Genomic DNA, 23,003 nt, shown 5'->3' with positions numbered 1-23,003 from the left:
TTTCCCTACGGCCCTGTCGGTCGCCCACCCTCCCGTCGTCGTCGCCGTAACCGGCAGCAGCGCTCATTGTCAGTCTCGCTCGAGCTACCGTCACGTGCGGACGGTTTTCTCCGTTCGCGTCCGCTCGGCTCCGAGTACTCGTGAGCGTGATCGCGAATAGACGCAGTGCGAAACCGACACAGTTGTCAGAATTAAGTGTCGCATCTTACATTGTGAACGGTTGCAAAAAAATAAGAAATTGTGAGCCTGTCTCTCCGGTAGTAGCGACGCAGCACCGCTGAAACCGATGGGGGATGACGTTCGATGGAGACAAAGGTACGATAAATCTCGATTTTGATTTTCAAAAGGGGGTTGAATTTGACGACTGTGTGTTATTCACGAGTGTGCGTGACGCGTCGCGGGATGAAATTCTTTGATGAAGCTCGGTCGCGAGGGGATTGACTAGGGACGTGATTTCGAGTATTTTTAAGGTTGAAAGATTCGACTCGATTACAGGCATTCGGCAAATACGATCGTATTCGGCATGTGACGTTTGGCGGGCACGTTGTAATTTGGCATGCAGAGATTGGAATCGTCCAAATATTTGCTCGTCGGTAGATTTGAATCAGGAATTTAAGTATACATTGCAAGATATATATATATATATATCTAAAAACCTTATTCTCTTTCTTTGAACAACGTCTAAAATGTTGAATACATTTTAATGTTAATTACATTTTAATGCGAAATGTTGGAAGATATTTAAATTTAAGCTTGATGACTTTTAAAAAATTTTTATATATTTGATAATCTTTTTTTCACATTTCCCATAAATCTTTCTTTTTCCAAAATCTCGCTTCGACATCTCGTTTCGAATTGTGTGTCACTTATAAAATAATAAAACAATAACAATCTATGCAATATTTATATGCACGATATTATACTAGCATAGTTTTACACACCCACACTTATATATATAATTTACTTTTATTCTTTTTCATTATTCAAATACGCACAGATATCATTATCGCTATTATTATGAAATAATTATATCAAACACAAGTCCACTGTTATTTATTACATATTAGATATATTATTACATATTAGATTTTTTATACGCGTTACCGTGACTAATGCGAGATTATTTGTCTACTTTCTCGTGAGAATATATCTTGCCCGTATAATCGCGCGGCTGTAATTCCTGCCAGGAGATTCCTTTCGTCGATAGGATTCAGAGCGTCGCAGGTCGGCGCATCGCGAACCCCATGTAAGAGTCTCGTCGCAATTTCTCCGCGAATTTCTCCCGGCAATTTCTAAAAGTGACGCTCCTCTCTTCGCGGGGCTTATTACGTGGCTCGTGACCTCGCGCGGAAAAGCCCAACCTGGAGAATGAATCCAGGCGGCTTGAAACGAATGAATTCACGTACAGGCATCGCAGAAACGGTGTGAGTCTGCCTTCGTGATTCGACGATTTGTCGACGGTGGAGAAGAATTCGCGACGGAAACGTACGTGCGTGGTGTGGTACGCCTTGCGTAGCCATACGTTCCCATCGCAATCTCGCGCTTCCGGTGATCAGCAGACAGCCCGCTAGAAAGTTTAAGCGGTTTCTTCGTCATGCTCTCATGATTCGAGAAAACTTACACGCGTAACTCGATTGCGTTACGCTATTTCATTATTTAATCCTTAGGCATAGATACTCATCTGTGTGATACTAGCATTATTTAAAGTTATATAAATCATGCGATTAAGCTTAAATTTATTTATTTATTATTTATTTATTAAATATTAATATAAGTAAATATTTTAATGTTAATATTTAAGGAAATACTTATATTTATTAATCAAATATTAATATATAATACAATTAATTATGTACATATGAAATTGCACTTTATTATAATGTTAATGCAATCGATTGACTCTGATCTGAGAAAAGCTACGGTGGACTTTAAGGAAGGTTTCGTTCCCACGGCAAGTATATATATGATTGTTTCGCGGAGCCTTTCAAAGTTCTAATCGTCATAATTTGACAACGCCCACGGGCGGAGCGCTGTAATTTTCGAGCTTAATGATCCGACTCGAGCCGCGGAGACAGATCGAAGCAAGTTTTTTTTCCCCAGTTTAAAGTTGAGAGCGACGCTAGTAGGGAGCGGTATCGCGTTCGCTCGCCAGCGGGGGTGTCTCGCGCGCGCGAGGAAAAGGGGTGGCTGCGAAGTGCGACCGTTTAATCGCCCCAACTTCGACAACTCCGCTCTTTGCCTCGCGGCGCCTTTAAGAGCGAAACACGCGTGAGTTACAGCACTGCAGTGCGGTGCAGTGCGACGAGGGTAAAGTTAGCAGTGATCGACATTTGCGCCCTTTTAAGGATGTTTTGGCTGTACAATAGTAGCAAAAAACTATCAAAATTAAAAAAAAAACATATTTTTTACGTTTATTTTGTTTGAAAAATCAAATAAATAAATGATTATAAAATTTTACGTTTATTTTGTTTGAAAAATCAAATAAATAAATCCGGATTATAAAAAGAATTAAAGTATCACAAAATAATATGGTTTTTAACGTGTCTTTGTAAAAGAAAATAGTTGTAATTAATATTTTTCCTAATTTGTGATAAAAACTTTTGATCGTGAATACTCTCAGAAATCAAATGCAAGAAACAAAAAAATTGAGTAATTTGCAGAAAGAAAGAGAGAGAGAGAGATAATATTTTTTCTACAATTTTTAGTAATTAACTTTTAAATAAATAAATGGATAAAGTTTTGACAAATTTTTGGACAAATTATTATTAGAGTTTTTTTAATATATGTGAAAATTTTTATTTTGTTGGCAATATTTTTTCCTTGTCAAATTTGTCAATAAGCTACAATATGCGAGTTTCCATAAGAATCAATAGTAACTTCAAACTTAAATAATTTTCAAACCGTTAAGAAAATTGTGCTCAAGTTTTGCATAGACTACTTAGAAGAAATAGAACAATCTACGAAATTTTCATGTTTTTGTCAATGTTTTGACATATGACACATACATCCTTAAAGATATCATCGACCCTGAATAAGGGCGATTTGAAAACGTAGATGATGACCATCGTCGTTTTTTAACAATTAAATAGGAAAACTGGCAAGTAAGAGCCAAGGCGCAGGTATTGGAGCGCGGATTTATTATTACTAAATTTTAATAATAAATGTGTATTAAAATGTACGTTTCGGACCGTTTTTGGTCCATCTCTTTAGCATAGATATAAATATATAAGGATTAAATCGTCATTTTAAAACTTGACATACACAATATTTCTTATTGCAGTCAAATTTTAAATTAAAATCTATAATCAGAAAGGAAGACACACTAAAACCCGCGTGGAGTCTGTACAAATTAATAGACCTTGGTCTATTAATTTAATAATATATTTAACAATAATAAATTCGCGCACTAATTTAGTAAAAATTTCCATTGTTTCTTTTTTTCCTTCGAATGTTTTTTTCTTTTTATTTACGCAATTAAAGGCCTTTAGGATTTAATCCCGCGAAGAAAATCTCTTTCGATGGGGAGAGGATAGAAATATCCCGTGGGTGCAGTCGAGAGCTTCGACTTCAGGATCGAGTGGGTGGAAAGTTATCCTGGGAGATCCTAGTCTTCGTTCGAGAGCTACTTTGAGAGTGGAGGGAGAGAGAGGCTGTGCAGGGGACTATGATGGAATCTGTTCAGTGACCATAAAAGGCACGTTATTGTCTGCTCCCGAAAACACCCGAGAAACCTCTTAGAAAGAACTTGATGTGAAAATTTGTAGGTCGATCCATTTGCCATTGTTTTATCTGAGGTGTCGATATTTTTGTCAGCTGAAAGGTACGATTCTTCTTGTCTCTTGGCGTCGATAAAGATGATTGAAAAGTATTTTCTGAAAATAGTTTGCGAAGAATCGAAGTGTGATGTTTGTTGGTTTATAAATAACAAATATAACAGAACAGATTTTATGTGGTTATTCTCACACAAGTTCTTTTAGGAAATAAATTTTATTTAGGAAATAAAATTTATCAGAGAACCATGATAATCGAGAAATTTACAGAATGTATTTTGTTGATTGTTGTACTTTTCTAATTTCCTATAATTAAATAAATTTAATGAAAAAAGTGCAATCCGGAGCTGCGTTCATCGTGATCGAAACAACAAATATTTTCTCGGTACGAAACTCGAAAGCTAATGGTGCAAAAACTAATCCTTTACTCTCCGAGTAAGTGTTTTGTTCGTATTCGAGATCCGCTTTTCTAAAGCGACTAGCTTCTCCTGCTTGCTCGTAGAAAGAGAAAATGCGACTTCACCTGACCCTTTTCACATAGCTCCGGTAAGTAGTACCGTCTCTCAGGAGTAATACACACACTTCTTCGCGATCCTTGAGATTATCCGGCACGGAACGGCGCGATTTTTCTTCCCAAACGGAAACCTTACTCGACGTTTCCGGGCGCGTGAGATAAAGACAAATCTTCTCCGTTTGTTACCAGCGAGAAAACATTTCGCTTCTTATCTACGCGAGACTGTTTCACTGACAAGGAAGTTCACGTTGTGCTATTAAGAGAACGTGACACTAGCTGGACGATCCAGACAATTGTGCAAGAGCGAAGCTCTTTCTCGCAAAGGGATGGAAAAGGGCGTTGGATTTTCAGGGGTGACGAATAATTCGTGGCAACTTGGTAGGGGAAGAATATGTACGAAGGGTTGACAGGAGACGAGGGGACGAGATGCTGAAAGGTGCGGAGATGAATTTATCTTTGCTTTTGTCGAGATCCTTAAATGTAAATATCGCACAAGATAAAACTCAACTTAATTTAAATATTAATTTAAATTAATATTATTTTAATAAATATTTAAATAAATTTATTGTTTTAAGCAATTTTGTGAAATATAAAATTCATTTTTCATTATCTTTTTTTATAGAAAACATTTATCTAGAATCTAATAAAAGCTACAGTAATGTCGATATCAGAGAGAGTAGATATAATTGAAGATAGTTAAAAAATAATTTTGCTTTAAACATTATCGTATATTTATCTCTTTCTCGACAAAAGGATAAAAATAGATGTAGTAGAATCTCCATTTCAGTCAATGTACGATCACGCAGTTGTATTGAATACTGCGAGAAAAATGGAGACAACTTCGCGAAAGGATCAAAAAGAGAGGAACAAGGAGCCAACACGAAAGTCCTCTGAAATTCCTACAAGGCGAGACACGAGTACCCCGGCGCGGGGTATGTCGGGTCTCGAGACTTCCACCCTCTAACCACCCCCTTTGGACTTCCTCTCTCCTCGTTTCTTCCTTTCCTCACTTCTTTATAGTGCTGAGCTGTCGCGATGTACCCCTCGTACGAAAGCCATCCCTCGGCGTATCCTTAATGCGACAGTCGGGCACGCACGTCGTGCGTGTATTCTCACGCAGGGCTCTTCAACCTTCTCGCATTCTCAAAGCATTTTTCTTTCTGCGCCTTAAAGAGCGCGACGTAATTCCTGCTCGAAGAAAATTTCACTCGAACGCATACACAGGATATCCCTCGTGTCGCGCACTTTTTTTTTTATTATAATAATATAAAATATATTTTCTCAGGGAAAATATTCTCCAGTGATCTTGGCATTATAAATGAATGACAATGTAAAAGTTTGTAGAAATTGTTTTGCAAATGTAGGAAAATCTTATTATTCGCTTAAATATAAATGGAATTTTTAATTTTTAATATTACGGGCTTTTTTATAATTAATCGTTGAATTAAAATTCTATTTGTCGGGATGAGTTTCAAAGTTCGCCTTCTTTCTCATCCGGCCGAATTAACAATTCGTCGCGGATGAACACGAACTTTTCACATTTTCCACATCTTTTTCTAAAGTCGGCTACTAACGGTAAACTTTCTGCCGGCCGGAAAATCGCTCGACGAGAAAACTCGCATTTGAAAATGACATAATACGTCGGCGAGAAGTTTTTACATGATGTGAAAACTTACAAGAGCCACGATTATGTCCCGTATTTTCTCTCCTTTTCTCTCTCGATTTTTCATATATCTGAATTTCTTTTATCCTCGTTGCGATTTTATTCTTCACGATATTCTCTCTCGGTTTTCCGAGAAATAAGAAAGCACCAGTAGTGCAAGATCAGCAGAAAGATCGCGAGATATGCGTTTCTATCTTTTTTTTTCTTCTGCTGTACTTATATATGCATCGATAATGCATTTTTGTGGCATTTTCCCGGAAGCAAGAAAAATGTTGTTTACGATGTTTCCGCAATGAAACCGCATTTATTCCTAAGATAAATTGTCGAAGAAAAAAAAACTGGTACTTTATAAGAGAATAGCGAAAAACGGAATAGTAGAAAGACAATCGTAATAAAAACTTAAATAACCATGTAATTCAAATAATTATATAATTGATTTTTCTTATTATTTATTTTGAAAAATGAGTATAATAGGTACAGGGTGCGAAAAAAATACCAAGACTGAAATATCTCGAAGGGAATAAATCTTGGAAGAAAATGTTAAATACAAAAGTTTTTGGGTATCGAAAGAGCTATCTGACTGATCAATGAGGCCCAAATCAAATTTTTCGATAAAAATTCCTATTTTTCATCACGTGTCGATGTCTAGGACGGTTTTCTGCTTAAAAGAAGGCAAATTAGATTTCGGAGCGCAAGGTCCACGTTGGGCCCAAAAGAGGCCTCGGACCCAAATATTTGTCAGCTGTGTCAGATGTAAAAACGTGTCCTGAAACTAAATCCGCAATAAAAAATATGGGTCCTCTTGAAAAAAATCGACTTGGACCTTATTGGACTCAAACTAGACCCCGAGCCCAAAATATAGTTGACCAGTCAGATAGCTCTTTCGATACTTAAAAACTTTTGTATTTAACATTTTTTTCCAAAACCTATTCCCTTCGAGATATTTTAGAGTCCCGGTATTTTTTTCACACCCTGTATAAATTGACGAGAAAATTTAAAAAAATATTGGATTGAAATATATCGATATGCACAACAATGCATTTTATGCAAATCTACTGCATCTGGTTCAACCATCTGTAATTGAGAGTGAATACGGTGGAAGATTACCAATTAGCATTGTGTGTGTGTGTGCGTGCAATCGATAACCGCCTACTCGGATAGATTGATATCGATGGAAGATGAGAGTATCCGCGGTGCGGTAATATTAATGTAAGGTTTTGTTGTGATATCGCACACGGCAGGAAAGTGCATCCATCGCACCGGGTGGACGCAATTATTATCGAACATCAAATTTCATTGTAAAACGCTTTTTCCTCCTCATATCTCGTATCCATCCCGGTCGCATTAGGATCCCGTTGCAGCGCGCTCCGTTGCAATAGCGTTCTCTCGAATGACGTATCACTCGGTTGCAATTTATTCCGCGTCACCGAGAGACCGAGGCTTTATTTGCGTCCCCCCGTTCAATGCAACAGAAATTTCAATCATTGACAAATGAGACTCTGAAAATGACGTTTATTCGCCCTTTTAACAAATCGCGTTTAGCGATGAAAAGTTATCCCCAACTCGAAAATATTTAAGCATCGTTACGTTGACAACTGCATTTAGCTATAAAATATTGTTGTGCAAAATTAACTAATCAAGTAAATTAGGTAATAGAAATTGAAATACACATACTTTGTAAAAAAATTTCTTATAAAGGTAAAAATTATCTCTCACACAAAGATAAAAATAACAAATATATTACATATAATTTATTTTCTAAAAATTTAAAAAAATATATTTATATATAGTTATATAATTGTTATGTGATATGAATGAAATAACATGGAACTAATGATCGATATTATGTCACAAATTGCTCTTATTTAGCGTTTGAAAGAAAGAATTCCATTGCGAAGCTACATAGGGCCCGCTATTGTGCGGGACGCTTATCAATTTGTCACGTGGGGCCCCGGTCGTATTTGCAGCAACAATCATACACAGAGTCGACGAAAGAGCGAGATCCGAAGAGCGGATTGTCCCATTGTTTTTGCGCCGACAATGCCGGGTGTGTATCGGGGTGGCTGATTTAAATTAGTTTCCGAAAGAGAGGGTGACGCTACAAATTTCGACAGAAGGAAGGGGGAGGGGATGCCTCTTGCCATTTCCCCTGACGTATCCTGATTAATGTTTCATTTAAATTCACGAGCGTGCTACACTGACTGCGGTTCCCGCCGGTCCACGTCGGTTACTGTGTGTTGCTGGGAAAACTGAGACGCGACGAAATGCAAAACGAGCCCCGACGCCGCCACCGTGGCCTACGTCCCCTCGGAGTCGAGTCCCACGTCTCCTTTTAATCGCTCGTTCTTAATTTGTATTAATGACTCTTAACGCGCTCCGGACATAATAAGGGACGATAATGGTTCAACAAAAAAATAACTTTTTCGAACACAAGAAAAACAGAGTAATTTTTTAGTCTTAGTTGTTTTACTCTTATTGTTAATATAATTTATTCTTTTTTTTAATTTCTTAATGCTGAATTTAAAATTGCGACTGAAGTTGCAAAAAAAGACTAAACTTTAAAAAAATCACAATTTTGAATATACCAAGAAATGGGCGAGTTATTTATCATTATCATTTATTTTTGTACAATATATAATTAAAGAAAGCACGTCGACAACGAGGCTTTATTTTAAGCGTAATTTGTTTTTTGCGTTTTGCCGATAGCAAAAGAACTTGGTTTTCCAGTTTTTTTTTTCAGCCCCGGATGATCGATAGAACTCTTAATAATATTGTTGCGAACAGTTCACGCGGAAGAGTCCAGCAATCGCGTGTTCCACGGTCCATTCCATCTTGTAATGAACTCTGAAAGTCACCGTAGGAAATGTCGCTGTCCGCGCGAGCAAGCTCCCTAAATCATTTACTTGTTCCCCTTGCTCCCGGGGAGGCTGGGAAACTATGCATCGAAACTCGTACTCGCACGTGGACGGGGAGAGCGAGAGAAGAGCCTCCCCCGTCCCTCTTACGAACGAAACTTGAGATTTCGTTCAACTTTTCTCATCGCAACGAATTCAATTTCGCAGAATTTAGTATCCCGTGAAATTTTATCAACGCGATATTTCAAGGGGTACCGCAATAAAAGTTTGACCGCTCCAGATAGAGCTTCTTTAACTCTTTATCGATGTGATATAGAGCACATGTTTTATTCATTTATTCTTAGACTTTTATTTTAAGGATGTTTTGACTATATAATAGTAGCAAAAAACTGTCAAAATTAAAAAAAAAAAACATATTTCTTACGTTTATATTAATTGAAAAATCAAATAAATAAATCCGGATAATTAAAGTATCACAAAATAATATAGTTTTTAACGTCTTTGTAAAAGAAAATAGTTATAATTAATAGTTTTCCTAATTTATGATAAAAACTTTTGATCGTGAATACCCCTTGAAATCATCTGCAAGAAACATTCCCATAAGAATCAATACTAATTTTAAACTTAAATAATTTCTAAATCGTTAAGAGAATTGTGCTCAGATTTTGCACAGATATTCAGAAGAAATAGTAGAACAGTTTACGAAATTTTCATGCTTTTGTCAATGTTTTGACATATGACACATACATCCTTAAATGATACGCGTGTAATTTTTTTTTTTAATTAAAAAATATATATTACATTGTCAGAGCGCATTGAAATGAGAATATTAATTTTGCCTCTTTACACTCTTGCCAATCTAAAAATACATATTGAGATATTCCATGTAGAAATAAATTCGATCGTATTTGAGGAGAATAGAAAAAGAAAATCTTGACTGTTTTTTAAGAGATGAAGAAACTGGGAAAGGGATTCTCTTCCTTCGATCCGATTCTATTCGAGAGCGCATTTTTCAGCCGATTATATCAGATTCGTAGGGACCCTCGATGGCGTGGTATTTGAAATTTCCTCGCGGCCGGATGCCTTCACGACGAGAGGGTGCAGTCTCCCCGAGAAATCCTTATCGACGCCCCTTTATCGGCGTACCCTCTCTCCCATGAATCGAACTCTCCTACGTTATTGCCGAGATCAACGTGAACTCGAACATGGACAAATATCTTACTTCGTCTCTCTTTCGTATGTTAAACGGCGTGCCATTATTCTTATATGACGGACGATATAAAGCGGAGAGAAGTTATTTTGCGCGATATTGGAACACTTTGATTTCCGATGTGTGAATATAAATGCGGTCTCTTAAGTGGCAATGATATATAGATAGACGCGATAAACGACTTAACAGATCCTTGATCGACTCTTGCCGGTTTAAGATGGATGATTTTTCTCAATCTTCTTCGAACGTTACACGTTTTATCACGGAGAAGATTGATTCAATCGCTGTGAAGAGAAAAACAATTCGTTTAATGTAGATTTATTGTCATCTTATTGTTAGAAGTTACAAACAACTCATTGAAGTGGAATCTTCTTATGCAAACCAAAATAAATAAAAAAGATTATGTTAAGTTCTTTCTGTTTGCCAAACAAGATCTGATTTTTGAAAAGATTTGATTAAAAAATTATAGTTTCATCATATTTTCTCATAGATACTTCTGCCAAGATCGTTACAATAAATCTCCTTAATGTTTAATGGAAAGCCTTTCAGTTAAGAAGTTTTCTCTTTATCCATATTGTATTCATATTTATATATTTAAATTTTCTTTCGCTTTTCCTGAAAATTATGCTATCATTGCCTTTATTTGGCAAATGAATGTCAAAAGAATATTCTAATAAACAGTATAATATTCTAATATAAAATTCAACAGCTCTTATAACAGTCCTTCAAATAACTTTTTTGCAACGAGCTCGAAAAAACGGATACAAAAGACGAGAGGCTCACGTTACAGAGTCAGAAAGTCGAGTATTTGTTTGGACGAGGGGAACTTGCCAAGGGAGGGAGGGGAAGCCTTTCTAAATCGGGGCGGACGTTTCGGTCAATCTGGAGGGTACGAGATCGGTAGCATACTATAATGTGCGCAATCAGCAGCGTACAGTCGGAAAATCGCCCGAATCGGCCGTTCGTTCGCGCGGAGGCGTTTGACCGGATTTAAACAGACAAAAATAAGTCGCGCTCCTTACGCAAAACACGGCTGCTGCTGTCCGGGATACATGGATTTCACGAACGCGCGTAATATCGACCACGCCATTCGCATGCCATTCATACACATGACATTCGACGCATCCATCGTTGAATTAAATCGACAAATTGTGAGAACGAAGACGCGTACACATCGATTCTCTTTCTCACATCGCGTTCAATCTTATTGTTAGCAAAATTCCGATTAGATTTGCGTCTGGCAAGTGTATTTATTTATATAGGATGCAAACGTTTATAAAATGACTCTATTTTGAGAGGGAGGGTCTTGATTGTATTTTAAAGCCAATTTTTTTTCAAAGCTTTAAAGATAACGCAAAACGATGTATGTGTCATATGTCGAAACATTGGCAAAAGCATGAAAATTTCGTAGACTGTTCTACTATTTCTTCTGAATATCTATGCAAAACCTGAACACAATTCTTTTAATAGTTTGGAAATTATATAAGTTCAAAGTTACTATTGATTCTTATGGAAAATCGTGTATTGTAGCATTTATTGACAAATTTGACAAGTAAAAAATATTGCCAACAAAATAAAAATTTTCTCATATATTAAGAAAACTCTAATAAATATTTGTGCAAAATTTGATTTAGATCCACTTACTCGTTTAAAAGTTATTTACTAAAAATTGTAGAAAAATATTATCTGTCTCTTTCTCTCTTTCTGCAAATTACTCGTTTTTTTGCAATTGATTACAGGGATATCCACGATCAAAAGTTTTTGTCATAAATTAGGAAAAATATTAATTACAACTATTTTCTTTTACGAAGATGTTAAAAGCCATATTATTTCGTGTTACTTAAATTCTTTTTATAATCCGGATTTATTTATTTGATTTTGCAAACAGTATAAATGTAAGAAATGTTTTTTTTTTAATTTTGACAGCTTTTTGCTACTAATATGCAGCCAAAATATCCTTAAAAGAATTTCGATTTTAAATTCAGATTCGATGATATTTATAATGTTCAAAACTAATTTTTTTTTTTGCATTTATTGTTTTGTTCTTTTTCATTTCGTTTATATTTGCATTCATATTCCATATCTAAGACTAGTCGTTTCTGTCAATAGATTATGCGATAGTTAAGGTCAAGTAATAAATCAATAAACATGCTGATTGGCTCGAGGACAAGTCGAGTGTACGATAATGGCTCTCGAGAGATTAGCTGAGCCACGCGTTATATCTTTGCCGGGCCGACGAATTAGACATGTATAATGCATATATTATATAGGCTGTGTTAACGAGCTCGAGACCACTCCGACGAAGAAGATTATTCGCTCCTCTCCGAGTAGTCTGCCCTTGAGTGGCGCTCGTCTTCGAGTAGCATAAAAGGTCGCGACTCTTTCCGAATTTGTCACCGTAGAATAGAGTATAAGGATCAATGAAAATTCTCATGCGTCTTGTTTAAGGCTTCGATCGCTAGGATCTCCGACGAAATTATTCGCAGGTCCTCTCGACAATGAATCCTCCCCGAGGGTTCTTCTCGTCGTTCGTTCGTGCGCGACAAAGGAACTCCGTAATAAAGGTCGACTGGGGGTGCCTTTCCGCGATAATTCTTCCGCCATCGTGCATTATGAAAATTGGGGGTTTTCCCGACTAGGTCCCTTTTCGACTCCCGCCGACGTTAACTTTCCGAGAATGCAGATACTCGGATGGGAATAGTTGAGTAACACCTATAATGCGAGAGAAATATGTGAAATATATTTTAAACAATAAAATATAATATTATTTTAATCTTATCTAAAATATCAAAAATTTCTATTTTTTCATGATTTTATCTAATAAATTCAATATCGTGTCAATATCTAATAAGATAAAATCTATGTAAACTTAAAATTTTATTCAATTCGCACACATTCTGCAGAAATTATCGAAACTTTCTATTCTTTCTTGATTTACGTTATAATTAAATGATAATATTATTTTAAATTAATCAAATAATTAAATCATTTTTAGATTTTTAAAATGGGGGGGGGGAACAAAGAGTATAATAGTTATACCTTCACACATAATTTATTTGTCTTATCTTAATTTCTATTTGTTTCAAGATATTTTAAAAGTGGAATGTACGAACATAATAATATTCTTGAAAGTTTTATATGCCCGATTTTCTCTGATGCTCTGTCGATGCAGAGAAACGATTTTCCAACAAGTAAACGGCTCGAGTGTTCGTTTGCAGATACGAAAGGGTTGCGGCTGAAACACTCGCGCTTAATCCCATTACAACGCTCCTCTAAATAGTCGAGTTAGTACGAATTATGTAGCCAGCATCGCGTTGATTACTGCAATCTACTCGCAGCAGGTCCATACGCAGAAGCAACAGCTTTAGGGAGGGGATTCCGCTGCGAATCCGACAAAGTTATCTACCACCCGGAAGGGTCGCGCAAAGTGAGATTCATTTATCCCCGAACGTGATGTGACAGATGAAATATTCTTACAAGCCCACCGGAACTTTACACGCGTCTCTCGCATCCCGCGTCTTCTCAGAATAGAGATGTAAAAAAAACCGTTTTTTTTTTCTAATAGAAAGTAACAGTTGAAAAAAACAAGAAACAAATTTTTTTTTTATTGTTCTTTAAAATATAATATTATTTTTCTTGTAATAAAAAAAATTAAAGTTTTTATATTTTTAATTTATTTTTTTTTTTCAGAAGTAATTTTAATGGATTAATAAGATTACATCAAACTCGATATGATACGGATAATTTTTAATTAGATACGTAACGAAAATTTTTATTAATTAAAAATAGTGATTATATAACTATATAACCAATTGAAATGCGAGCTACATTTAAAATAATAATGGTTAATTAAGATCTATCATCTAAAAAGTTAAAAATAATGATAAATCAATTCGCAGTAACCAAAATATAAAAATATTAAATACCTGAAAAAAAATATATATATATTTTTTTCTATTTACATCTCTATCTCAGAAACCCTTATTTTTTATATTCAATCGCGTCAAGGCTCTTCGTAGAATATTTTACTGCATACTTTTGCGAAAGACAAGTTGATTAAAAATTGTTTATGCATCAATATATAAATTTCCATCGTGCGTACATTATCTTATACATATACGTACTTCGCTTTCCGAAAATTCACGTCGTAATAGTCACGGTCGTAACGAGCGGAATCCTTTTAAGTGTCCGCAAAGGAGAGAGTTCCTTCCCTCGGGAAGAGAGGCATCTCGAACTGTTCCGGGAAATCTTACGGGGGGCATATCCCCTCGGGGCAACTTCGTAGCTCGACGAGGCGTCGCGCGCGACTTGACGAAGTTTGTTAAGCAACACAAGGACGAGTCCTTAATCGCATTTTCCCCGTCGCCTTCTTTCTTGCGACAACTAACAAATTCGTTTTCATCCGCAGTCGAATTGTAGTTCGCTATCATCGAGTTCTTTTCCACGAGAGTCCGGTTACATATATCCCGCGTGTTGAAAATTATAGACACCTGAAGTCATAACTCTCTTATCTCGTCTCGTCTGTACACTGTAAATCGATACTTTGAAACTAAAGGAAGCAACGAGATACTTGGCGCTTTTGAAGCAGAAGGAAACAAAGAGTCTATGTGAAATGTATCCTTGAAACTTCAGGTTAAAATATGACATTAATCGTTCTACTTTTCTGAAATTGATTTTTGTATAAAATAAAAATTTTATGTTTTTCTTGGAGAAGATTTGAATGTATTTCCAGTTGTCTTATCTTGGCAAGGGCCCTCTCTTGCTCCTTACGAATCGAAACGTAATCCCGTGACACGTCAAAAGGGGATACACGCCAATATTGACAGAGAGGTAATGCCAAAGCCAACACCCTCCCCTTCCCTTTCAAAATGCGGTAACGTGATCTTCGCAGCCGTGCACGCGGATCAAACTTAATTACATCGCAATTCCGAGGGTGTTTGTCTAACTATTTAGTAGTCAACTCCCTGTATTCGTTAAAAAAATATGCATATAAATTATTATTAATATACTAGAAGTGAATAGTAATCAATGTATGAAGAAAAATGATGACTCAATATATAGTGTCTGATTATTCACAATTTTTAATTAAAATCAATTCAACTTTTGGTATATACCATAGATAAAAAATGTACACAAATATTAACTATCGTGTATATATTTATGAAAAAAGAAATTAAAATTATAAATAATTTTTTATATATAACAATTTTGTGCTGTATAAATTAAATCACTTTTTCTGCAATTAAATTGAAATTAAATTATTTCAATTTTAATTCTAGATATAACTGAATTTTAAAATAAATGTGAAAATCTCTGAATCTCATTGAAGTTGCTATCAAACTTTATCAACGGCAGACGGAATAGATGCAATCTCATTAAAGTTGCCGCATGTTATGAAATTGCATAATTCTGGATGCCTGCCAGAACGAACCACGCGTACGTTTTTGCTGTGTTATACATAATATTTACGCAAAGTACGCGTATATTACGTGTAATTTAGTTCAAATTTTCCAGCAGCGTGGGATTGATCCGTTTTCATAAGTATAAATTTGCAGTGGAATATATCAATATTTTATAATTAAAATATATCACAGATAAACAAATTTAAAATATTGGTTTTACTGTCATTAAAAAATTAATTTTAGCTTCTATCTCCTTGGTTAATTTCATTCAAAATCATCGCCGCGAGATACGTGCAAGAAAATTTGTTTTAACTTGTTACGTGATAAACGATATCTCAAAATTTCTTGCGGTGCAGAAAAAAACTGCTATATATAATTTTTATACAAATTGCATACGCGATGCGTTAAGGTGTTGAATGTTCCTCGCAAGGCGAGAGCAGTTTACTGATTATGAGACGTCCGTCGTGCCGATGTAATCTCGAGTCATTTGTCTTATCGCGTTGACATTACACACGAAGCGAGCCGTTAAAAGCGCGTTTGTACGAGCAACGAAGTGTGCGATCTCACATTGCACGTCTGTATCAAAATACTGCGGATTCGCAGAGAAATTAATTAAATTAAGTCTCATGATAAAGTCATATCTCTTTTCAAGACTCGCGAAGATGAAATCTTCTCCGGTAAAAAAAAAAATGTAATATGAGAGAGTAATATTACAAAATATGACACTGATAATTATAAGACTTTATTTCCTTGAAGTTTTTTTTTTTAATCTCCGCTGATTTTAGCCTCTCGAGAATATTTTCCACATCCGCTTCTGCGCGTAATTCCGTGTCTGACTGCAGAAATTTTTATCGGACATTCTATATTGCTTATCGTCTGCAATGTTCAACCTCGTTAGGGGTTTATTAATTACTTCCCAGTTTCCACCTGTCGTCTCTTTGTAATAATTTCTCATAGTGTGTTAACTTTTCCACGAGCTATAATGGATAAAAAAGATTAATTTAATCTCGTTAAATCGACCGGTTCAATGTCAATTAGTTTATCAAGAAGGATGTATGTGTCATATGTCAAAATATTGACAAAAGCATGAAAATTTCGTAGACTGTTCTATTATGTCTTCTGAATATCTATGCAAAACCTGAGTACAATTCTCTTAACGGTTTGCAAATTATTTAAATTTAAAGTTAATATTGATTCTTATGAAAAATCGCGTATTGTAGCACTTATTGACAAATTTGACAAAGAAAAAATACTGCCAACGAAATAAAAATTTTCACATATTTTAAGAAAACTTTTTACTAAAAATTGTAGAAAAATATTATCTGTCTCTTTCTTCTTTTTTTTTGTTTCTTGCAGTTGATTTCAGGAGGTATTCACGATCAAAAGTTTTTGTCATAAATTAGAAAAAATATTAATTACAATTATTTTCTTTTAAAAACCATATTATTTTGTGATACTTTAATTCTTTTTATAATCCGGATTTATTTATTTGATTTTTCAAACAGTTTAAACGTAAGAAATATATATATTTTCTTAATTTTGACCTTTTTTGTGACTATTGTACAGCCAAACATCCTTACTTTGAGATAGGTCCATTGATTTCCGCGAAGTACAATCAATAGCTCAGCTTTCGGATTTTCGATTATTATTTGTAAGGGAGACTAACGCGCGATTGTCGACGAAAGCGTCTACGCCGCGTCATATCGTAGTTTCTAATTTCGGCTCGGAAAGAGAAAGAGAGCAGAAAAATGAAAAAGAGGGAACACGCGCGAGAGGACGATGATGAAAACGAGGCGCCTAAGCGGCTGAGTGGCGTCACTTTTAAAAAAGCAGCGACGCCCTTTTTCTGCTGGGAATTCTCCTTCTCATGTTCATCGTCGTATGCCTCGTCTAACCCTCGTAAACCGGCGCACGTGCTGCACGCTTGCCTTTGCACTTGACGGTTGCCGCACGTGCTCGCACCTTGGAAAGTCGCAGCGTCATTACGATAGTAACTGTTCCGTCAATGAATGCTCCATAATGAACTTTTTCCGAGAAACTCGCGTGCATAAATTTCGCACAAATTTCCACGTATGTTACATACATACATACGTTGAAAACCAAGCGAAATTAATGGACTATTGATTTTTGCAAGATGATATTCCATATTCATTTGCACAAAACGATTGCTTTCGAGGAAAGAATTCGAAAGAAGCGCTTATTTTTTTCCGATCGTTAACGTTTCGATTTTATCGAGGGGAGCTTATACGCGAAAGGGCAAAGCTCGGAAATTGCAGGACCGATAAAAATGCAAGCTCGAACACCGCAGTTGAGGTGCACGCGCGCGACCTTCGCGAATTAACAATTTTAATCGCTTTTTTTTTTTTGCTTTGATTTGTCGACGACACGATGTGGAGTGGTTTTCTCCGTGCATCGATAATTATAAGAGCGAGCGAGCGCGGTGATTTTACAAGTGATTTGTTACATACCCGGTAGTTTGCTCGTTCTCGTGGCTTTTTCATTTTCCCTTTGTCTCGGCGTCGATAAATAATTGCCTGAAAATCCGTTGAGCGAATATCTGTAATATTGCGAGAGCGATAACACTATCGACATTTCCGCGATTCGGGAAATTTCAATACCGCGAAGCATGTTGGACAACGAAAAGGGAGCCGGATTAAATATTTATTCAATAATAAACTGAATATTTTTTATACGATATTTTACGTTGTCTGCATTATTTTTTTTTAATATTCTAAAAATATCGATATTTCGAGCCTGAAGTTTTTTTTTATGACAGTGCAATGTAAAAACCAATAAAACAACTGTATTAACAATATATATAGGATAGAAAATATATTATCATTTATGACAAAAATATATAATATTGCAAAAATTATACATACTTAATAAAAAAGTTTTAAAGATCATGCAGTAATATAAAAAAAGAGAGAGCGAACGGCATTTCTTTTGAATATTACAAAATAGAAAAGGAAAATTTCGTTTTCCTTTATATCCAGATTAAAATAAATAAATAATAATATATAATATATATATAAATAATAATAAATAATAATATTTATAAATCTTTTAATGTTCGCTCGTGTTGCCCTGCTATTATTCTGTTCGGGTTAAACAATTTCGACGTTAATTTCGACGCATCGAAAACTTTGTTGCAATGATGTTGCCGGTCGAACATTGTATTACGTGAAAATTGTATCTGCTACAGGAAGCGACCCTCTTCATTCTCTCCGGATCGTTAGCTGCCCTCCAAGCACTCATTAATCAGCCCCAACGATGCCTTGTCGTGGCATCGATCTTTCGCGGACGTTCGTTTTCTTGCTATGTTCGGTTTAAATTCTGCGTCGATTCACTTTTTGTCTTTAAAGAATTTCTCCGAGGAACGCACGTCGGGTCGTAATACATTCGTTCTGACTTAATACGGCAAAATAATCGCATTAAATATTTCTTTATATTCTAGAAAAACACTTTAAAAAGATATTTGATTTCTTATATAAAAACTCATCAAAATTTCCAACAGATATCCCGCGAATTTGCCGAACAAATATTTTCCCCTGGGCAATTCCGAACGATCTTGGAATCCGCCGTCTAATTTCAACGTTCTCGTTGTCTAAGAGGCGTCTGAGAAAAGCCCTCGCCTTCCGTTACTGGATTACAGGCACCCCTCGACTGGGGATGCTCTTCTCTTTCCGATCAATTCATCCTCAAAAGCGATCGTGTCGACTATTGAATAAAAATTTACGTCAAGCAGGAATTCGCGTCACGAGACGCCCGCAACCCTTTCTATCTTTCGTGGAATAAATCGGGTTTCGCGTGAGTGTATATTCACGGTTGTTCGCAACCTTAAGGGAATACACCCCCGCGGAAAGATAAATGTCGTCCGCTGGACCGATCGTCCGATAAATTCAGTGATGCTTTTACTTGACTGTATTCGCTATGTGTCGCGATTGACAGATGAAATCTGCGCGTTAAGAGAAAATTGGGAATGATAGGCCGTGGGATGAGAGTAGAAAAGTCGTTCATTTCGTAGCCCCATAGGAATAACGTCTCCCCTTAAGTGCCCAACGTCAATCTTCTACGGAAAATCAAATATTTGAGGAAAGGGAAAAATCTATAAGTAGGAAATCGGACGAAAATATTCGTAGTCTTATTTCATAAATTCAGATCAATGATGATTATACAGAAATAGTAAAAATAAATTATTGCGATGTTCAGTATTGATATATTTTTTTTTATTTTAATTATAAAAACAAAATCTTTTTATAAAAATTGAGAAATGTCAAATTTCTCGTGTCATACGGATGTTTTCTATTTCAGGACTAGACTATACGTCTTGTCGTAATACACGAGCCACGCGACAGACACTTCCACGATGAGTGGAAGCTCGCAATCCTGTGATAAAAGTAAAAAGGACCGGAGAGAGAGAGAGGCGCTCTCTCACAAAAGGTGGAGAGGAATGTCCCCGACGCGGACAGCGACTGGAGCGACCAGCGCGCGACAGGATCTTCTCTTTATCTCTCTTTCTTTCTCTCTCCATCAAATCTCCCTCAGCCGATCCTCGGGCCGATGCGACGATTGTTGCGTCTCCTTGCATCGATCTGAACACCCTGTAGATCCGGGGGTTGGCTGCGGGCGAGAGCTCCGAGGGTTGCCATGACGACCACCATTGCCCCGCCACTGACAGAGGTGCTCAATCGAACCCTTTTGGCTACTTGGCCGCATATGTTTTCAGCCCTCTTGCAACCTCTCTTCCTCCAGGCGACCCTTGCGCCCACCGAGAGCGGAGAGGGTGTCCTGTCTCTTTGGAAAACTCATCGAAATCCCCGACTCTCTATCTATTGTTGATCGTGAGTGACGCAAATTTTGTGACAGCTGATTCTCGAACATTCGGGCTTTACAATAGAATTGAAATTGAAATCTCAATTTGTCAAAATTAATCCTTTTAATTATTATAATACAGTCGTTTTATTTTTATGATAATAAAATAAAGATCCCATGAAATCATTCATTCAAGGATTATATGACAAAATTGGATAAAATTATTAACCACTTAATATATAATATATTCAAGATAATCAAATTTTATTAACAACTCAAGGAATAGTCATTGATTTTAATATTTCAAAATTAAGATCTTCATGCATTTTAAGTCTGCATTAATGCTTGAAACATAAAAGAAATATTTCACTGATATTCTTCATTTTTTAAAGATCTTTTCAACCTTTGATTCGCCTGTACGAATTAATTGATCGCCGCGTATCGCGGCTTGTTAGCCGATAGCGTCGAAAGAGAGAGAGAGAGAGAGGAAGAGATGGAAACAGAGAAAAAAAGAGAGAGAAACGATTTGGTCACTAAAGGTTTTACCGCGTAACCACCATTCGAGTATGGAAATTCGAATTTTACCCCATCGTCGGCGTGCGCTACCGGCCAGACTGTAATTTCATTACAGCCCCCGTTATATAGTCGAGCGAACTTTCTTTTTCACATCGAAAAAAAAAAATACGCGCCGAAGGAAAGTTTCCGCGCCCCCGACGAGTTCTTTCAGTCGCCGCACAACGACGCTGATTTCGTTCCGACTCGAAGGAAATCGTGGTCTATTGACAGGGGTGGGTTGGTTATATTTATCGACTGCCAGCGAGCACTTTGTGCGAATAACTGCGACTGGTTAAATTAGCTGTAAGCGTGATATCGGCGAAATGTAAATTCTGTTACAGCCTGCTCGAAATCTCGATTTATGCAACTCCCCTTTGCATCATATCATATGCAGTGCATCGAGATTATAATTTATACATCCTTATTGTATTACTAGATCTCTTCTCTATTTTTATATTTAAATTTTATTATAATAAAGTTTGAAATTATTTACAGCATCAGAAATTATTTAGCATTCTAGAGCCATTAGAGAAAGATTGATGGTTGATGATAAAAGTGATTTATTTTGGAGATTAACAATCTTTTATTCCGATCTTGATACAATATCCATTATAGCCCGATTACGCACTTCCCTTATTTCGATTCCGAATAATATCGGGCCCGATCGCCGCCGAACTTGAGTACTCGAGAAATTAACGACGAGATACAACGGGATTACCTCGAATTTATTCCCAGCCCATTTCACGCCAGCCAGATAATCCAAGATCCAACACAGAACTGAAATCCACGCGTGCTCAGCTGAATTAATGCCTCTTATAAGCAATTCGTCACGCTTAATACGATGTCAATATCAATCACATCTTTGTTGATTTCTCGTGGAAAATTGCAAAAGACATTTATGAGACGATGGTAACTTATATTTTTAATATATAAGATTAATAATATTAAAGACTGATCAGTGATTTAATTGAGAATCTAAATTGATTAAAAATTATAATTATGTGAAAATAATATTAAAAATAAATATAATTTATTCTAAAAAAAATCAAAACATTTTTTGTATTCTTAAAGATTTTTTGTATTTTTAAAGAAGTTTAATCAACTTGAGATTTATTTTGAGAACATATTTCGAAGCGCATTATCTTTGATTGAAAATATTTTTCATTTATGCAAAATGCTCGATGAAATTATAAACGTAAAAATGTGTAATTTATATTCTGCGGCTAAAGAGGTAAAGATATAAAAACGTGAAATTGAAAGTGGCGGATATGGTGAATTAAAATTATTCCGCGGAAATACAATGCAAAAAAAAAAAAAATTCTCGTCTGCGTTATTGTTGCGCGGAGAGTTGTAGCGAGTTGCGGATAAATGGACGAAATACAGTTCCAATATACGAGGGTCCTGGCTCTCATATCCTGGTCAGGCTTGAATGAAATTACTGAAAGGGACGTGTTAGAAAAAGAGTATATCTCATACCGGCCGGCCCATTGTCTCTCTTTTTCTCTCTTCGGATGTTTTATATTTTGTCATTCATTTTCGTCCCTCCATCCCTGCCTTCGTTTATGCAAAGGGAAGCACACAAGGATCGCCGCGAAATATAATGCGTGTCTCCCGTATCACGCACGTATCATCATCTGCGAGTTGTCTCTCCACGTCGAAAAAATTAACGCGCTCGTTAGTGGCATTTATATCTAGTTACTCTTCGCATCTACGCGATTAAAATATTTTTGCAACGTGCTTTTCCAATTTTCTGTATCTTTTATCGAATTTATGACACCCATAGATATCGTGATATCCATAAATTAATGCGTAAAATTGCAAAGGTAATAAAGAGTATCGGGTAAAATTCCATCTCAATTTTCTTCAGCTTATTCTCGTCTGTCTGTTGGATTAGCATACATCTGTCTTATAACTGACATCTCGTACATTTATTATCATTCAATTATCGCACACGATATTTCCATTTTCACGTACAAGAAGATTACTTTCGAACGAGAAAAAGCCGAAGGAAACTAGGACACACTATGACGTTTGCAAAATCTGCTAGAATAATAATCTATCGAACAATCTCGTTAGCGTTCTTGGCATTTCCAGAGACTAATCGACTCTCTCTTTTCCTCACGGCGTATCGTTATCTTCGAAAAATCGCAATCTCTTTCCCGTCACCGCAACCTCTCCTGTCTGCGTAACTCTTCTCTCCCGTCAGACATTTTTTTTTT

The 23,003-nt window shown here is 36.2% G+C and overlaps 1 protein-coding gene across 3 annotated transcripts in view; it reads left to right on the top strand.

Annotated features, from left to right (window-relative positions):
* LOC115233398 overlaps nucleotides 1–23,003 on the top strand; it is an 82,436-nt gene that overhangs the window by 28,962 nt on the left and 30,471 nt on the right. Inside the window, exon 1 of one of the 3 annotated variants that reach the window (XM_029803786.1) lies at nucleotides 63–315. The exons of the other annotated variants lie outside the window; for them this stretch is intronic. The gene's annotated coding sequence lies outside the window, so the exon portion shown is untranslated. Of the gene's footprint in view, nucleotides 1–62; nucleotides 316–23,003 lie in introns of those variants that run through there. 3 annotated transcript variants of the gene reach the window in all.

This window comes from Formica exsecta, unplaced genomic scaffold (assembly GCF_003651465.1).
Source record: "Formica exsecta isolate Colony F162 unplaced genomic scaffold, ASM365146v1 scaffold174, whole genome shotgun sequence".
NCBI lineage: Eukaryota > Metazoa > Arthropoda > Insecta > Hymenoptera > Formicidae > Formica > Formica exsecta.
Note: the sequence above shows the minus strand (reverse complement) of the source record. Positions and strands in the feature narration are given on the sequence as shown.